Consider the following 14,739-nt stretch of genomic DNA (forward strand, 5'->3'; position numbering starts at 1 on the left):
CCAGACATTGCTAATCTGCCAGACATTGCTAATTGCAACAAATGTTGCAATTTAAGAAAAGCAGTACATGAGAGAAAGATGCCACGAGACAGGGTTCAAGCAGAGGAATAATTTTTAGGGAAAGGGATCATAAAAAGGGGAAAGGGGAGGGGGGGAGACTGTCCTCCGGAGACAGGAGCAGCAGAAGAGAGGAGAGAGGAAAGAGGGGGAGAGATGGTGTGTGTGTGTATGGAACAAAGAGAGAGAGAGAAAGAGAGGGGGGGGGAGGTGGGCGGGGCCCTTTTAAAAGGGAACATAGTGAATAAGTGAATATGCACAGGTGTGCTCTTTGTGGCTATAGTTGAGGGCGAATCCTGTCAGAACCCCAAGAGCAGACAAGTATAGATGCCTGAAAACTAACAACAGTAAATCCAAACATTTAGTTGGGTGAAAGATTAGATCTTCTGAATTGACCTTTGCATCTTCTGAAAAATGGGATGATATATCATAATTTTAAAGTTATTGAGAAGTGCGAGAATATCTGTATTTATATATTAGAAAATTATAACCAATGCCTTGGATTTAGAATATTCTAAATAAGTAATAGTTTAAATATTTATTTAATTAAGGAAAATTAAGGGTTTAATCCAAACAGGAAAGGGAACCAGCCCATGGTAGTGCACACCTTTAATCCCAGCACTCAGGAGGCAGAGGCAGGTGGATCTCTGAGTTCAAGGCCAGCCTGGTCTACAGAGCAAATTCCAGGACAGCCAGGGATACACAGAGAAACCCTGTCTTGGAAAATCAAATAAATAAAACATTGAACAGGTTTTCTTCAGTGATCTTATATAGAGAAGGACTCCCAACCTGTTACCCCAGTGATGGCAAATGGAGTTGTCATGTGAGAGGTCCAGTTGTGTCATGATCTTAGGACCTGAACCCAAAGGCGAAAATTAATTTTGCCCCACAGAAGGAACATGGTCATTATACTTCTCTACCCACCTCTGGACGTAAGATCAGAGCATGTAGGCAGTCAAGCGAGGCAGAGGCAAACAACTGTGAATTCAGGAATATGGGCAAGATATGCAGAAGACAAATCCTTTTTAGGCAACCCTGAGGACCAAGACCCTAATATTTAAACCATGAACTTGGAGAAACTACAAATGCAAATAATGTTGGGGCATTAGAAACACAAGGAAAGAGCACCCCACATGTGTGCAGTGTGTGTTAGTTGGGCTTTGTTTCTGTTTGTTTTTGTTATCAACAAAACAAGATAAGATCATCTAGGAAGAAGGACTCAATTAATAAAAATCCCTCCCTCTGGTTGGCCTGCAGGAAAGTCTATGGGAGCATTTTCTGGATTGATGATAGACATGGGAGGGCCCAGCCCTCTGTGGGCAATGTCAGCACTGTCTAAGTGGTCATTGGATATATAAGAAAGCAGGTTGGGCTAGCTATGAAGAGCAATCAAGCAAGCAGAGTTCCTCCATGGCCTCTGATCCAGTTCCTGCTTCATGGTGGACTATAAGCTGTAAGATAAACTAAACCTTTCTCTCCCAAATTGCTTTTGGTCATGGGGTTTCGTCACAGAAATAGAAAGCTAACGAGGGCATGTGGGATGAGAAAGTCATGTTTATTGCGTCATCAAGAAGAGACCATCAATCAGATGAGGAAGGGAGAACCAACCTCCAGACAGCCCAGGGCTGGACGAGAATCCGTGGCATCTGTGCAAACTACAACTTTCTGTCCGTGAGTCTGTTCCAAGCTCCAGCGAGAGAGGCATCTGCCCACTCCGGGCCTCTCCTGCCTGGTCTGCCCAGGCATGGAGCCCTGCTCTCTGGGAACTCACCTCCCTACTCAAGGAGGGCCCGGTTAGGGCCTCAGGAGGCCCCAGTCTTAGACCTTCCCAGGGGATGGGGAGTGAAACTATGACTTTTCTATTTGAGAGGGTTAAGGGGAAAAGACACTCACACACTCTCTTGATTCACGCTCTTTATTCTTCTTTTTCAGTCTCTATTGTTTATTTTCCTGGTGATTTCCTTCTCTCATCCTTGATGGCTTCCTTCTGACTGTATCTTTATTCTTGGTGTTTCCCTTCTAGCTCCTTCTAACTCTCTTATTCCTGATGTTTTCCTTTTGTCAAATTTTTGATGTTTTCCTTCTAGCACATTTTAACTCTTTTTAACTCTCCCTTATTCTTTCCCTTACAGATTATATACCCCAGCAAAATCTTTCAGGCAATATATAAATTACAATGTGGTTACATTTTGTTATTCAAATGAATGATTACAATGAATACAGTAAAAACATGTTTTTCATCTCCCTTACATGATTAAACATTTTATGTATTACAGGTGAAAAACAAATTAGCAAAAGAACCTACATACATTCATACCCAAGCAACTAGTTATAATTAACCATATGGGCAAATAAGGAGGCTTCTCAGGTGTTTTGCTGGCAGGTTGATGATACAAGAGGACAGGGTGGGATCCCTGGAGTTGGGGTTAGAGGTAGTCAAGAGTCACTAGATGTGGGCGCTGGGTAATGGGTTTTTATACCTTGATAGTAGGTTTCTCCACAGATTCAGTAAGGCAGCTCAAGCTGAAGTGAAAAGGTAAAAGAACGGATTTATTTTGATCAATGCAACTCCTGGGTGAGTTCTCCAGCCTCCAGAGATCGAGGCAGGAGAAGAAGCAGAAGTCATGTGCCCAAACTAATGCAGGGAGCTTAAATACCCTATCCTCCATAAGCTGGGTTTGGGCTTAAGTATGGCCCTCTTTAGGTGGAGACTTGGGTGGCTGGCAACTTCAAGGGAGGAGCTGCCTCAGCTGCCAAGAATGGAGAGATGGGCTTTTGGCCCCTTTTCTTTGTTGGAGATTTTCTGTGAGGACAAGGTTTGAGCCGAGAGAAGTAGGGCTTTCTGGATCAACCAGGAGTGAGATAGAGGTTCCAGCAAACTCTGGGAACCAGGCCCATGTCCTCTGTAAGAGCAAAACACACTCTTTTTAAAAAAAAAATTTAAATAGCTTGTTTTACATGTCAATCCCAGTTCCCTCTCCCTCCCCTCCTCCTGCAACCCCCTACCATCCCTCCATCCTCCCACCCTATTGCCAATTCCTTCAGCACAGGGGATATCTAGAGTCCATCATTTCATTCAGGGTAGGGTCCAGGCACTTCCCTAAGAGTCCAGGCAGAGAGAGCAACCCTCTCCGTGTCATAGACACACGATGTCTGTTAGTATTCGAGGGACAAACACTGATCTACTGCTCAGGACCCCATAGGTAGCCCAGGCCTCCTCATTGACTCTCACATTCAGGGGGTCTGGATCAGTCCCATGCTGGCCTCCCAGCTGTCAGTCTGGGGTCCAAGAGCTCTCCCCTGTTCGGATCAGCTGTCTCTGCTGGTTTTGCCAGCCCATTCTTTGCCAATTTGCTTTTCGCTCCTCTCTCTCTGCCGCTGGGTTCCTTGGGTTCTGTTCAGTATTTAACTATGGGTGTTTGCCTCTGCTTCCATCAGTCACTGGATGAAGGCTCCAGGATGGTTATAGACATCAAGTTCACTATCAGGAATAGGCATTCGAGGTGGTCTCTACACTATTGCTTAGCTTGCCAATTGGTGTCATCCGTTTAGATCACTAGAGGTCACAATGGTGCCTGATCTGTCTTCTAACCTATGATTCCCTCTTCCCCCTATCCTAGCCCCCCCCCAGTCGACCTTCCTGTTCCTCCATGTCCTACTCTCTCTTCCTCTTCTCCCCCTCTCTATTTCCCAGTTCCACCTCCCCCCACCCATCGCCATGTTCCCCATCTGTTCAGAGGATCTTGCCTCATTTCTCTTCTCTTGGGTACCATGTATATCTTTTAGGTTCTTTCCTGTTTCTCAGACTCTCTGTCAGTGGAAGTGCAGACTGGCACTCTCCTGATCCATGTTTAAAATCCATATATGAATAAGTACATACCATGTTTGTCTTTTTGCGACTGGGTTACCTTGCTCAGGATGGTTTCTTCCAGTGCCATCCATTTACCTGCGAATTTCAAGATTCCATTGTTTTTTTCTGCTGAGTAGTACTCCATTGTGTAAATGTACCACATTTTCTCTATCCACTCTTCAGTTGAGGGGCATCTAGGTTGCTTCCAGGTTCTGGCTATTACAAATAATGCTGCTATGAACATAGTGGAGCAAATGCCCTTGTTGTATGAAATTTGCCTCATTTGGATATATGCCTAAGAGTGGAATTGCTGGGTCTTGTGGTAGATTGATTCCCATTTTCCTGAGGATTCTCCATACTGCTTTCCAAAGTGGCTGTATGAGTTGGCACTCCCACTAGCAGTGGAGGAGTGTTCTCCTCTCTCCACATCCTCTCCAGCATAAATTGTCTTCGGTGTTTTTGATTTTAGCCATTCTGACAGGAGTAAGATGGTATCTCAGAGTTGTTTTGATTTTCATTTCCCTGATGGCTAAGGATGTTGAGCACTTTCTTAAGTGTCTCTTGGCCATTTTAGCTTCCTCTATTGAGAATTCTCTGTTTAGTTCTGTACCCCAACTTTTGATAGGATCCTTTGGTGTTTTGGAGACTTGCTTCTTGAGTTTTTTGTAAATTTTGGAGATTAGCCCTCTGTCAGATGTGGGGTCAGTGAATATCTTTTCCCATTCTGTGGACTGCCTTTCTGTCTTGTTGACTGTGTCCTTTGCCTTACAGAAGCTTTTTAGTTTCATGAGGTCCCATTTGTTAATTGTCGATCTCAGTGTTTGTGCCACTGGTGTTATGTTCAGGAAGTGGTCTCCTGTACCAACTCGTTGAAGAGTATCTCCCACTTTCTCTTCTAAAAGTTTCAGTGTGGCTGGATTTATGTTGAGATCTTTGATCCATTTGGACTTAAGTTTTGTACAAGGCGATAAACATGGGTCTATCTGTAGTCTTCTGCATACCAGTATCCAGTTATGCCAGCACCATTTGTTGAAGATGCTTTCTTTTTTCCATTGTATAGTTTTAGCTACTTTGTCAAAAATCAAGTGTTCATAGGTGTGTGGGCTAAAATCAGCGTTTTCAATTTGGTTCCATTGGTCTACCTGCCTATTTTTGTGCCAATACCAAGCTGTTTTCAGGACTATAGCTCTATAATAGAGCTTGAAATCAGGTATGGTGATGCCTCCTGAAGTTCCTTTATTGTATAGGGTTGTTTTGGCTATCCTGGGCCTTTTGTTTTTCCATATAAAGTTGATTAATGTTCTGTGAAGAATTGTGCCGGAATTTTGATAGGGATTGCATTGAATTTGTAGACTGCTTTGGGCAAGATTGACATTTTTATTATGTTGATCCTACCAATCCAAGAGCATGGGAGATCTTTTCATTTTCTGGTATCCTCTTTGATTTCTTTCTTTAAAGACTCAAAGTTCTTGATAGACAGGTCTTTCACTTCCTTGGTTAACATTATCCCCAGATATTTGATGCTATTGTAAAGGGTGAGGTTTCTCTGATTTCTTTCTCAGTCACTTCATCGTCTGTATATAATAGGGCCACCGATTTTTTTGAGTTTACCTTATATCCTGCCACTTTGCTGGAGGTGTTTGTCAGCTCTAGGAGTTCCCTTGCAGAGTTTTTCGGGTCACTTATGTAAACTATCATATCGTCTGCAAATAGTGAAAGCTTGACTTCTTCTTTTCCTATTTGTATCCCCTCTATCTCCTTTTGTTGTCTTATTGCTGTAGCTGGGACTTCAAGTACAATATTTAAGAGATATGGAGAGAGTGGACAGCCTTGTCTTGTTCCTGATTTTAGAGGAATTGCTTTGAGTTTCTCTCCATTTAGTTTGATGTTAGCTGTTGGTTTACTGTATATTGCTTTTATTATACTCAGGTATGTTCCTGTTATCCCTGATCTCTCTAGGACCTTTATCATGAAAGGGTGCTGGATTTTGTCAAAGGCTTTTTCAGCATCTAGTGAGATGATCATGTGGTTTTTCTTTCGCAGTTTGTTTATGTGGTGGATTACATTGATAGATTCTAATGTTGAACCATCCCTGCATTCCTGGGATGAAGCCTACTTGATCATGGTGGATGATTTTTCTGATGTGTTCTTGAATCCAGTTTGCTAGTATTTTATTGAGCATTTTTGCATCGATGTTCATGAGGGAAATTGGTCTAGAGTTTTCTTTCTTAGTTGTGTCTTTGTGTGGCTTCGGTATCAAGGTAATTGTAGCCTCGTAAAAAGAGTTTGGCAGTGAGCCTTCTGCTTCTATTGTGTGGAATACTTTGAGTATTGGAGTTAATTCTTCTTTGAATTTCTGGTAGAATTCTACACTGAAGCCATCTGGGCCTGGGCTTTTTTATTTGGGAGACTTTTGATGACTGCTTCTATTTCATTAAGGGTTATAGGTCTGTTTAGATTGTTTATCTGCTCTTGATTTAGTTTTGGCAAGTGATATCTATCCAGGAAATTGTCCATTTCCTTTAAATTTTCAAATTTTGTGGAGTACAGATTTTCAAAGTATGCACTGATGATTCTCTTGATTTCCTCAGAGTCCGTTGTTATGTCCCCTTTTTCATCCCTGATTTTGTTAATTAGCATGCTCTCTCTCTGTCTTTTGGTTAGTTTGGACAGAGGTTTGTGTATTTTGTTGATTTTCTCAAAGAACCAACTCTTTGTTTCATTGATTTTTCTCAGTGTTTTCCTGGTTTCTACTTGGTTGATTTCAGCCCTCAATTTGATTATTTCCTGGCATCTGCTCCTCCTGGGGGAGTTTGCTTCTTTTTGTTCTAGAACATTCAGCTGTGCTATTAATTCTCTAGTATGACTGTTCTCCAGTTTTTTCATGTGGGCACTTAGTACTATAAACTTCAAAGTGTCCCATAAGTTTGCATATGTTGTGTCTTCATTCTCATTGAATTCAAGGAAGTCTTCAATTTCTTTTTTTTATTTCTTCCTCTACCCAGGGATGGTGCAATTGGGCATTGTCCAATTTCCATGAGTTTGTGGGGTTTCTGCGAATTGTGTTATTGTTGAATTCTAATTTTAATGCCTGGTGGTCTGAGAGGATACAGGGGGTTATTCCAATTTTTTTGTATCTGTGGAGATTTGCTACGTTTCCTATTATGTGGTCAATTTTAGAGAAGGTTCCATGTGGCACCGAGAAGAAAGTATATCCCTTTGTGTTTGGGTGGAATGTTCTATAGATGTCTGTTAAACACAGTTGGGTCATAACTTCTATTAGTTCCTTTGTTTCTTTGTTAAGTTTCTGTCTGGGGGTCCTGTCTAGCGGTGAGAGCGGAGTGTTGAAGTCTCCCACTATTAGTGTGTGCGATTTTATGTGCAATTTGAGCTTTAGTAATGTTTCTTTCACAAATGTAGGTGCCTTTGTATTTGGGGCACAGATGTTTAAAACTGAGATTTCATCTTGATGGACTTTTCCTTTGATGAATATGAAATGTCCTTCTTCATCTCTTTTGATTGATTTTAATTTGAAGTCTAGTTTGTTAGATATTAGGATTGCTACACCTGCTTGTTTCTTGGGTCCGTTTGATTGGAGAATCTTTTCCCAACCCTTTACCCTGAGATACCGTCTGTCTTTGATGTTGAGATGTGTTTCTTGTATGCAGCAGAAGGATGGGTTCTGTCTTTGTATACATTCTGCTAGTCTATGTCTTTTTATAGGCAAGTTGAGGCCATTGACATTGAGGGATATCAATGACCATTGATTGATGATTCTTGTTTGTGCTTGATTTACTGGTAGTGAAGTTATTTTGTATAGTTTCTCCTCCCTTTTCCTTTTGGTGTTTTGTAAAGTGGGATTATATATTGCCTGTGTCTTTTTGAGTGTAGTCATCTTCCTTGGATCTAAGTTTTCCTTCTAGCACTTTCTGTAGTGCTGGATTCATGGACACATATTGTTTAAATCTGGCTTTGTCATGGTATATTTTGTTTTCTCCATCTATGGTAATTGAAAGCTTTGCTGGATATAGTAGTCTGGGCTGGCATCCTTGTTCCCTTAGCATTTGTAGGACATCTGTCCAGGATCTTCTGGCTTTCATCGTTTCCATTGAGAAGTCAGGTGTAATTCGGATAGGTCTGCCTTTATATGTTACTTGGCCTTTTTCTTTAGCTGCTCTTAATATTTTCTCTTTATTCTGTAGGTTTGATGTTTTGATTATTATATGGCAAGGTGACTTCTTTTTCTGGTCCAGCCTATTTGGTGTTCTGTAAAATTCTTGTATTTTCAGCCGGGCATTGGTAGCATACGCCTTTAATCCCAGCACTCGGGAGGCAGAGGCAGGCAGATCTCTGTGAGTTCGAGGCCAGGCTGGACCGACAGCCTCCAAAACAGAGAAACCTTGTCTCGTAAAACCAAAAAAAAAAAAAAAAAGATTCTTGTATTTTCATAGGCATATCCTTCTTTAGGTTAGGGAAGTTTTCTTCTATGATGTTCTTGAATATGTTTTCTGTGCCTTTGAGCTGTATCTCTTCGCCTTCTTCTATACCTATTATTCTCAGGTTTGGCTTCTTCACGGTGTCCCATATTTCCTGGATATTTGTGTTAGGGATTTATTGGTTTTGAGGTTTTCTTTGGTTGATGACTGTATATCCTCTAATGAGTTTTCAACACCTGAGTTTCTCTCTTCTATCTCTTGTATTCTCTTGGTGATACTTGCATCTGTAGTTCCTGATCATTTACCCAGCTTTTCCATTTCCAGCATCCCCTTGTTCTGTGTTTTCTTTATTGTTTCTATTTCAGCTTTCAATCCTTCAACTGTTTGAGTTGTTTCCTTCATTTGTTTGGTTGTTTTTTCTTGGTACTCTTTAGATTCTTTGAGAGATTTGTTTATTTCTTGAATTTTCCCCCATTTCATGTTTTTTTATTTGTTTTTTCCTCTATTTCTTTAAGGGATTTCCTCGTTTCTTCTTTGAGGGTCTCTATCATCTTCATAAAATGATTTTTAAGGTCTGTCTCCTCTGCTTCATCTATGTAGTGCTTTTCAGGTCTTGTTGGCATTGGTTCCCTAGATTCTGGTGGAATCATGTTGGTCTTTTGACTGCTGAGTGAGCTCTTATTCTGTCTTCTTCCCATTTCTTCTTCCAGTGGGTGCTGGTGGGGTCTTTCTGTCTCCTCTGGTCTCCTTCCTTCCTGAAGCCGACTGGGATCGCCAGAGTTTGGGGCCTGGAAGGGCTGATGTCTTTCCTGTGTGGGCGGGTCTTCTGGATGCCAGGAACAGCCCTGGAAGATCGAAAATCCAGGGGATGGGGGTCAGGCGGAGGATGGGGAGAGTCCCCCTGGAGACCCAAGCTCACCTAGCTGGGATTGCCGGAGTTTGGGGCCTGGAAGGCCAAAACACACTCTTAACTGTGGAAACTTCCCTAGTCCCAACAGTGTTTTGATCCCCATTCTGTCTCTTCATTTTTCCTATCTGTCAGATGGTTTATGTAAAGAGAAGCTTTTTCTTTGCTAGCCGCTTTGGTTTATCACCCGCCAGCTGCCTGGGCTCTGCCGTTTTGTAGTCCCCAAATAAACACACAAGACGCTGTATTAATTATGAAGCTGTTGGCCTTGCTTGTTTCTTACTGGCTAGCTCTGACTTAAGTAATTACCCCATAATTGTTAATCTAAGTATGTCTCTTACCGGAGAATAGTTCCGGGCTCCTACCCCATGGCGTTACATCTCGAACTCTCCTGTGTTTCTCCTTCCCAGAATCCTCCTGGACTCCTAGCCCCACCTATCTAGATTCCTATTGGCCAGCAGTAATTTATTGACATATACACAGGACTTCCCCAACAGTTTAGAACCAACGGTAGGGAAAATGATAAAAATTTGGTCTATAAAGCCCTAAGCCTAAACCTGTCTCTTTCCTCATTTCCTTCTACCTGTGGCCTACCTACTTATCCCATGGCAGCTCTGGAAGCATGCCATTAAAGGTCTCCCCCTTCCCTGAACATCTCACACCCAAGTTTCCCTTTACAGTACTGGCAGAATTGTTGATATAGGAGAATAAAATATTCTGGTTTTGTGTTAATCCATCAGGGCAAGAATAAGACCACTACCATAATTTTGAGCCACATTTGAAGCAAGCTTTAATTTAATAAGAGCCAGGATCATGGGCTCTGACTGGGTCCATTTCTGGGTTCCCAGAAAATGGTAATGAGTCACATTTTACAGAGTCTTAAAAAAGCAACTCCATAAATCACCATATTTCCCATTACACCCAATCAGGGGCAAGCATAGGTCCTGACATATTCTTTGCCTACATACCTCCAGCCCACAGGTGACCAAGCACATCTGGTGCAGTGGATCAAACAAACTTGCTTAGGGGACTGAAATCTTGTGGCTTGTTATGTCCCATAAGCAATAGCCTCTTGTATTTCAGGAAGTATCTGTCCTTGGGCAAGGGTTAGAGGCATTAGAGTTCCTTGGATCTCTCATTAAAACTGAAAACATACTTTTTGCTATTGCCCAAACCAGCAAGCACTTCTTCAACACACAACTGGACTTAGAGAGAAGCTGAGATGAAGATTTCAAGAGAGGACTCTCCAGTTTAAGGCGGTCCTGGAAGACAGTGCATGCTAATAATAATAAAAAGCAAACAAAGAGGAAGGAGTCATGCCATACAACAGGACTCACATGGGAAGTTTATTGGAAGAGGTGAGAGAAGGGGCAGAGAATGGAGGAGAAGGGGGCAGAGAGAGGGGCAGAGAGGGGTCAGAGACTCATTCCTGGGGACAAGAGCGGCAGAAGAGAAAGAGGGGGGCCAGGAGAAAGGTGGGCCTTTATAAGAGTATAGTGAACGTGCACAGGGGGTGCTCTTAGGGGCTGCAGATGAGGATGTATCCTGGGACCCTAAGGGTCGACCAATACAGATGTCAGAATACTGACAATGACCCTTGCGTGGCATCCTTCCAGAGCTGCCGTGGGTAGGTAGGTGGGGCCATACGCTCTTTCCTGTGCTCCTCACCTCCCAGGAGTTACACCTGACAGACTAGGAGGGATGGATGCAGAAAACCTCCTTGAGGATCCAGTAGTGCCAGTCATAGTCACAAGACGATACAGTGGTGGCTTCTGGCTCTTCCTGGTGCCACTCCTCTGGGTCTCCAAGAATGGGAGAGAACCAGTGACATATATGCATTGGATCCCAACACACATTGGCTCAGAGAAGCCGTTGAAAGTCTTGCATTGCCTAGAGTCTTGTATTGAGACGGCTGGTTGATTTATTGGGGAAATTAAAAATTGTCCCTAGGCTCTTACTCTACAGTATTATTGGAGTGATACATGGTAAATTCAGGTTATATCTGACAAATTAACTCAACTGGTAAGGACCAAACTTCTGATACTTGATTCTTGCAGGCAAGGTTCAAAGATACTACTGTTGTCACTATAGCTTGGCTTAGAAGCTCCCATGGGTACCCAGCTCCAGGGATCCCGCACTGTCTTCTGGTATCATCAGCCACTGCACTCATGTGCACATACCCATACAGAAACATACACATCCTTTAAAACATAAAATCATGTCAGAATGCTCTATTCCTGGTAGAAGTAGAATTGGCTAAGACGTGAGTCTATGAAAGGCGCCCTGAACTCTAACCCCAGGCCTGGCCTCAGGCTCTGCTGCCAGCCATGCCCACTCCAGCCCCACGCCAGCCTGTCCCTGTGCATTTGAGCCAAGCGATGAGAGTAGAGCCATGGTCTGTGCAGGCAAGAAGCCCGCTGGGAGACCTGACAGGGTGCAGCCTCACCCCAGTCCTCCAAGCTCCTGAGAGAAAGTCTTCCCAGAAGGAGGAAGAGAGAGGGAGCTCATGTGTCCTCATGACCCTGGGGGCTTCCTAGAAGGACTCCCTGCAGGTGTCTGCCCATCTCTCTCAGGCCCACATCTCAGGAGGTGGACAAGTTCTTCCTCCCTGGTGGCCACTGTGGCAGCTTCCTCCACCCTCAGAGGAGTTCTAGGCTGGGATGGGAACTCCTCAGAGACATTGCTCTCCCCAGGTGTCTTTCAAGCTGGGGCATCTCCCTCACAACTGCACTTCTCTTCAGGTCTGAGGGAAAGCTTCTCTTGGTCAGGGTCCAGCTCTGGGTTCTCCTGCTAGCCTGAGAGATAGCTTCAAAGATTTTGCTCCTTCCTCCCTGTCTCTCCTCCACCCAAACCACCTCAGCCAGGGACAAGACAAAAAAAAAAAAAAAGGATTGAGGCAACCCTGGGTGTACTCTGCTCCCCTACACACAGAGGTACCTGAGAATAGTTTGGGTTTAAGGGGAGGGATTTTTGTTGCTGTTGCTTTGGGGTTTTCTTTTGTGTATTTGCAAAAGTAAGGCACTCCCAGGAAGTGGCCATGCTTGTCATTGGTGTGCCCCTTTGCAATCCACTAGGTCTCCTTTTCTCCTCCTTGCCAACACATTTCGGGAAAGAAGGAAAGGAAGGACAGTATCTCATAGCAGTACACTTGAAATTAAAGAAATACTTTCGTTTTTCTTTTCCCCATCAGGGCGGAGCCCTCCCTGCTGAGTTGGTGCTCAGGCTGACTTCCTGCTCTCAGCTGTGGGCCAGAGCACTCAGTCTGGAATCCTGTGAGGAGACCCAGGATCAGAGCTCTCCCTCCCAGGCCCTGGCAAGAGTTGGAAGAGGGAAAATAGCAGCTTCAGCACCAGGTGGGTCTCTCTCCCTCTGTAACTTTGCCCTCTGACAACATGGGTGATTTCATGTCTTGAGTTCAGTGACTGCAGCTTCAGTCAGGCAAACCCTTGGATATGAGGAAGCTCTGAACTGTAGTTAGAGAGGAGAGATGAGAGAGAGAGAGAGAGAGAGAGAGAGAGAGAGAGAGAGTCAAAGAGTGACAGAGAGAGACAGAGACAGAAACACAGAGAGAGACAGAGAGGCAGAGAACACAGACAGACAGACAGAGAACATCTGTCATTTTTTAAATCTCAGTAAGATACCTGCGGGCAAGGCCAGCTTGCCATTATACACACAGTCACAACTTTCTTGCTTGTCACCACTGTCAGCTGTCAGAAGGAGACTCTGGTCACAGCTGTCAGGGACTCCTGGGGACCTCTGTGACTTGGTTCTGTTGTTTCCTCATGAACCCTGAGTATTGTCAGCCCCTCTGCTCTCTCTGCTTTCACTAAGTCACCTCAGGGAAGAAGATCAAACAGCAGAGGCTCAGGGTAAACAGCTGCCCCTGCCGATCATGGTCTCCTACCTGTCAGGCAGGACTTGTCACCTAGGAAGCTGTGCCCAGGCTCACTCCTGCTCTGAGCTCCCACTCTCATTTCCTGATCTGAGGGAGGAATGGCCCTTGGTAGCAAAGGTCAGGGCAAGCTGAAGGATTTTATTTTCACATGTTCTAGGTCCATGTCAGCTCTGACAAGGAGATGGTAGACCTCTGTTGCTCCAGCCGTAGTGATTCAGATGTGCTACCCAGAAATAATAAAGTCAGTGTGTCCTTCACTGCAAAGGAAGTCAGACATTATTATCCAGTACTGTAGTTGAACCCAGGGCCTTGATTATGCTTGACTATATATCTCTATGTATTTTAAAATCAAGGTTTGCTAAGTGTCTCATGCTGACCTTGAACTTGTGATCCTGTTGCTTTGATCTTCTGAATCACTGGCCTGCACCACCAAGCTGGTTTCATATTAGAATGTAGTTTATAAGCTTGTGGAAATACAGAAAGGGTAAAACCTCTTTGACTGTCCCCCATACACACTCCCACAGCTCCTAGTCTTGGGTTCAGTCTTCATATACATATACTAGACAGGCTCTTTTATTCTTTTTATTATGTAGTCTAGGCTGTCCTGAAACTCGTTATGTAGAGCAGGCTAGCCTGGGACTCACAACAGAGATCCACCTGCTTCTGCCTCCCCAGTAGTAGATTAAAGGTGTGCACCACCATAACTGGATCTTCCTTATCTCCCTAAACATATGTAATTTAGTGTGTGACATAGAGAGAGAAAGACAGAGAGAGAGAGAGAGAGAGAGAGAGAGAGAGAGAGAGAGAGAGAAAGAGAGAAAGAGAGAGAGAGGAGACAGAGAGAGAGAGAGAGAAAGAGAGAGAGAGAGAGACAGAGAGACAGAGAGAGAGAGAGAGAGAGAGAGAGAGAGAGAGAGAGAGAGAGAGAGAGAGAGAGAGAGAGAGAGAGAGAGAGAGAGAGAGAGAGAGAGGAGACAGAGACAGACATTAAGAGAGTTTCAGAGAGGCCGGGCGTTGGTGGCGCACGCCTTTAATCCCAGCACTTGGGAGGCAGAGGCAGGCGGATCTCTGTGAGTTCGAGGCCAGCCTGGTCTACAAGAGCTAGCTCCAGGACAGCCTCCAAAGCCACAGAGAAACCCTGTCTCGAAAAAACCAAAAAAAAAAAAAAAAAAAAAAAGAGAGAGTTTCAGAGAGGCACACCGAGACAGAGACACACAGAGAGACAGCCACCAGGGCAGGTGCCTTCAGAGGCCAGAAGAGGGTGCCCAATCTCCTGTAGTTGGTATTACAGATACTTATGACACTTGTATGACAGCTGCCAGACATGGGTGCTGGGAACTGAACTCCTATCCTTTGAATGAATGCCAGTGCTCTTAATCGCTGACCTATCTCTTTAGTCTCTTTGTCTTTTCCTATGCTTGTCCGTGCATAACTTGTTTTCATAAATATGTAGTGTGTAGTTCCATTTTGTATTATTATTCTGTGTTTTCAGCCTTAGATTACTTAAAAAGCAGGAACCTTAGTGAAGTCCTCACCATAATGTATGTGCATTTGCTCTATTCTTTTTACTAGCTACCCGCTGTTCAGAGGACTG

At 43.9% G+C, this 14,739-nt stretch overlaps 1 protein-coding gene across 8 annotated transcripts in view; it reads left to right on the forward strand.

The window, feature by feature from the left end:
• Window positions 1-12,446: 12,446 nt before the first annotated feature.
• LOC101840310 (nuclear autoantigen Sp-100-like) overlaps window positions 12,447-14,739 on the forward strand; it is a 51,365-nt gene continuing 49,072 nt past the window's right edge. For all 8 annotated transcript variants that reach the window (XM_040753155.1, XM_040753151.1, XM_040753158.1 and 5 more), the window contains exon 1: window positions 12,447-12,603. The gene's annotated coding sequence lies outside the window, so the exon portion shown is untranslated. The remainder of the gene's footprint in view (window positions 12,604-14,739) is intronic.

Source organism: Mesocricetus auratus, unplaced genomic scaffold, assembly GCF_017639785.1.
Source record: "Mesocricetus auratus isolate SY011 unplaced genomic scaffold, BCM_Maur_2.0 Super-Scaffold_100010, whole genome shotgun sequence".
Taxonomy (NCBI): Eukaryota; Metazoa; Chordata; class Mammalia; order Rodentia; family Cricetidae; genus Mesocricetus; species Mesocricetus auratus.